This window comes from Ctenocephalides felis, unplaced genomic scaffold, assembly GCF_003426905.1.
Source record: "Ctenocephalides felis isolate EL2017-DRISC unplaced genomic scaffold, ASM342690v1 CF-g0.4_SCAFFOLD_03572, whole genome shotgun sequence".
NCBI classification, from domain to species: Eukaryota; Metazoa; Arthropoda; class Insecta; order Siphonaptera; family Pulicidae; genus Ctenocephalides; species Ctenocephalides felis.
In genome coordinates, this window is record NW_020539726.1 from 27257970 (window position 1) to 27262902 (window position 4933).

Below are 4933 nucleotides of genomic sequence, written 5' to 3' on the forward strand. Positions count from 1 at the left end.
TTCATATATTTTTTATCATCACTTATCTGCATACGTTTTTATCTCATTGTTAGTTCTTTCTATTTACCTTCGGTGCAAACTCTTGCTTTTCTCTCTTTACAACTTCTAATCTCATTCATTTTCGAGAATGTAGCAATAGCAAGGCATGAAAAAAATTGAAACACATTCCAGAAAACCTAACAAATTATATTCCGATAAAAGTTACTCATCACTTTCGATAACGAGGAACGACGCAGAGAAGTTAAACCGATACATCCATCGAATTGCTATCATTCGAACACGCACCGGATCGATACTCAATACAGTTCCTCGATGGCTTCGTGTGCGGTCCAATAATATATATAAAGGCGATGATGGTCTCCGAGTTCTTGGGCCTAAAATCACCGGCGTAGTGTTAAAGTCGAGATTAGAGCGGCTATTAAACAAATGGACACAAATATAAATAAATCGAAAACGAGGTGTAGTGCACTCGCAACTCGACGTGCCACGAGATATTGGTTTCACGTGTGTGCACAACGTTGTCGACATGGAGGAAAATCTGATGGTTTTCAATGTGTGAAGACATAAATTTGACTTAATTTTACAGTCTCTGTATGAAATTAGAACACATGAACATGAATGAAATTAGAATACAACTGATCAATTAGTTAGTCATATTTCATATGAATTCTCAGTAAACACATTTTGATTTTTTCTTCCAATATATAAATAAAAATTATTTTAATTATGCCCAAAATAAGGCATAACGAGTAGTGTATGGAATCGTGCCTTAAGGCAAATTGCTGAAACTTTCCGTACCGTAACAAAATGTTCGAGGAATATTAAGTGTTTTCAAATAGATTATTATAAATATTGTAATATTGTCTAATATTTATAAAAGTTAAATAAACTAAATTACAAAGTTAAAATTATTCCCTCAAAGTATATACGTGAGCTTTAGAACTTTAACCAGAATTAAAATTGAAATCTGAATTATTTTTTATCCAAAAAAAAAAGAATATTAAAAAAAAAGAAAATTAAAAAAAAAATGAAATGATAATTTTTTTTACAAAAGCAATTGTTTCGTCAACACAAGCATAAGTTTTTTGAAGTATTCAAATCGGATGCTTATTTATCACAAAAACTGCCATTTTTTGTGCATTTAGATCGGTATCTTCAAAATGACTGGACCTGCCTTCGCTAAACACTGATCACTTCTCCCAATCATTACAAATTGAATGTTTTTTAGATCATTCAAATCAGATGCTCCGTTCTCCCAAAAACTCAACTTTTTATTTTCTGCACTCTTTGCTCTTTATCTTTGTAACGGCTGAACCTGTTTTTGCCAAAAACTAATCAGCTTATCTTCCTATCAATAGGAATCAAATGTTTTGAAACCATTCAAATCGGTTGAATTGATTCCTTTTTTTTCAAATGCAGGTCCTGCGGTTTCTGTCATACGAAAAAAATGTTCAAAAAAATATTTTTAACTGTATGAATCAATCGACATGAATTGGTAGCAAACACTTTCAAAAAATTGAATAATTTTTAAAATTAAAAAAAAAAAATTAAAAAAATATCAATTTTCAAAAAATTTCAGTTTTTTTTTAAATTCATGTCTTTCAAAAAAAGCATTTTTTGATTTTTTTTAATATTCAAATTATTCATGTTTTCAACATTTTCAAACATTTTCAGAAAAATTCAGAATTATCAAAAAAAATCTTTTGCTTTAGTTAGCTTTTGAGTTCCAGCAATTTGCTTAAGGCATGATCCCCGTGGTTCACTAGTTGTTAGTTTTCAACTAAAATTCTTTAAACTAATGTTTGCCTGTTTAGGCCTAACTTTCTTACAATTATAGGATTTACATGAATTATGATAAATCCTTCTGCAAATTAGTGCAAAAAATTGGAAGTTGAAAGTAATTTTTTGTTTTTTTTTTTTAATCAAAACAAATTTATGTACATTAACACGAAAAACTAAATAGACGAAATTTGTCAAAAAAATAGTTTATCATTTGTAACCATATTTTTTTGCGTTGCAAAACTGACAATTTTCATGCAAATGAAAAATAATTTTTGGACAAAATTATGAATAGTAATTATTATTTTTAAATGATTAAGCACTGTTAATTGAACTATTGCGCTTATTATAAATTTTTAACCATTTTTAAGAAAAATCTTAATGTTATAAAACAAAGCCCAAGCTGCAAACTTCTCGGTGGGATCAAAGCGTTTGAGTTACAGAACTGTCTCAACTCCTTTGTATATGTATTTTGTAGTACGAATAAATTAAGATAGTTAATCGCATTAGTTATTATGTATCGAATTTGTTTTATAATAAATAAAGTATCGTATCGTATAAATAGATAGGATTGGAAATTATATGAAACGCTTTTATCGCTTTACAAAGAGCGGCGGCGTTTTCAAATGTTGGATTTTCGAACGTCAAGCTAAGATTTAGTAAATTGGAAATGGTCATCAAAAGATAGTAGATAATTGTATACATACAGATATTTTTTTTGTTTTGGAAATAGATTGTTTAGAAAACATGCTTTTACACAAAAACGTTATATATTTTGAAGAGACGTTAGTAATCAATTTACTAATTAATAATTAAATGTAACCAATTTTTAATAATTCTTGAGTAGATTAGGGTTTTATTTTGAATACTTTTGAATACGAGAATTGGAACATTTGTAGCTCTTCGGGAAGTGTGTGAAATCAAAGAATTTATTTAGATACGAAAATTTATTTATCGCTTTATTATAATATTTCAGTTGTTGCTGGTTCAAGAGTTCAGGACTAACTAACTTATATTTTTACATTTTTAAAATATTTCCAATATTTCTAGTTTTATGATAGCTCGCCGAAGGTACATGAGCTATCATAAACTTTTATTAAGGGTTGTCTGGCAGATGTACAAAATATTCGCAACATTTACCGTTACTTGGGAGTATACATCGTTCAAAGGAATTTACTTATGACTATTATTTATAATTATAAAGAACACAATTCTCAACACCTCCATCGTGAAAATTAAGCCGTCCTCGGCTTATTACATAACATTAGCGAATTTCAGGTTGTAATTAACTGGTACATTAGTAACTAAAATCTTTATCTTAATAACTATGAGTTGATGCATAATGGATATAACAACTAAAGACATCAATTTTTATTTATATTTTAGTAAATCAAAACACTTAGCTAAACCTTAACATTAATATTATAAATTGGACTATTTTTTTAAATTCTAGATTTACATTTATATTACATATTTTAGATTTAGTTAGCTAAAAGCACTTAGCTAACCCTTAACATTAATATTATAAATTGGACTTTTTTTTTAAAAATTCTAGATTTACATTTACATTACATATTTTAGATTTAATTTATTTGTGAAAAGAAATATTATTTTTATTATTATTATTTAATCAATAAAATTTAATTGATAATTTGATTTATGTGCTAATTAACATTATTCTATGAGATTTATCAAATTAATTAAATGCAATTCAATAATATTTTTTTTTTTAGAAAATTTGATAAAGATTATGTTACTTTACTCGTTTGGTATAAACTTTTTCAATTTGTTGTTGTGCACTTGTACATGTTTATTATGGATCAAAATGGTACTATTTATACTATGGGTTTTTAATATTTTAAAGTGACCTTTCCATAGGGGCAAAAGTTTTTTGCATCGCCGCGGATACGGAGTTTCATCTCTCAAAAGCACATACTCATCGATCTCAAAGGTTTCAGGGTTCAAATTTTGATCATAGTTACTTTTAGTTTTTTCTTTATTACTCAGTAAATTCTGTCGAGCGAAACTATTCGCGTGCGATAACCGCGATTTTAACTCATTAACGTAAGTGTCGTAGTTATATTGAAATATAGGTTTTGCTATAGACAGTGGTAATTCTATTTTCCTACCAAAAACTAACTCGAAAGGTGTGTAATTTGTCGCGTTATGTATAGTTGTATTATGGATAAAAACTGCGTATTTTATGCATTTGTCCCAATCTGTTTGGGTTTTGTTAATATAAGATCTCAAGTTTTGAACATAATCCCTATGGATCCTTTCACAAGAGCCATTCGACTCAGGTCTGTACGGGGAAGTTGTTATCTTTTTAATTTTTAGTAATTTGCAAACGTCCTTGAATAAATTGCTAGTAAACGTGGTGCCTTGATCAGATAGAATTTCCTTAGGAAAGCCAAATTTTAAAATAATTTCTGAAACGAATGCATTTGCGACTGTCGAACTTTCTTGATTACAAATGGGGATGGCGCCTGCATATTTCGTTAAGTCGCATATAAATGTCAACAAATATTTATTTCCGGAGTCAGAAACGGGGTAAGGGCCGCAAATATCAATACAAATTTTTTCGAAAGGCTCGCGGGCTGTTGTTGTTATAACTAAAGGTTGCCTTGTTTTCTTACATACTTTATTTTTTTGACAATCAGGACATTTGCTTACATATGATTTAATTTGTTTTCGCATCTTTGGCCATTTGTATATGCTACGTATTCTGCTGAACGTTTTTTTATGGCCCAGATGACCTCCCGTATATTGTGATCTATGAAATTGGTTTAAAATCTTACTTATCTCATCCGGTGTTAGGTTTTCAATAATTTTGTCATAATAAATTTTTAATTTTATGTCGGTGTCTCTGAAAATGTATCGTAATAAAATTCTAAAATTTTCTATTGGTATGTGGCAAAAACTTTGAAATTGTGCGGGGCTGGAATAGCAATGGATTTAATATTTTCTTGAATTAAATGAGCTTTTAGATTTAAGAGGCAATGGAAAAAATCTTCAAGTGTTGGCTGGGAATTCATGTTATTTACAATTGAGTAAAAAATTTGTTTTTGAGAGTAGTTTAAGTTGAAAAAATCGTGTGTTCCGTAATTAGCCAAATTGTTATTAATGTTACTATGTTGGAAAAAATCGAAATATT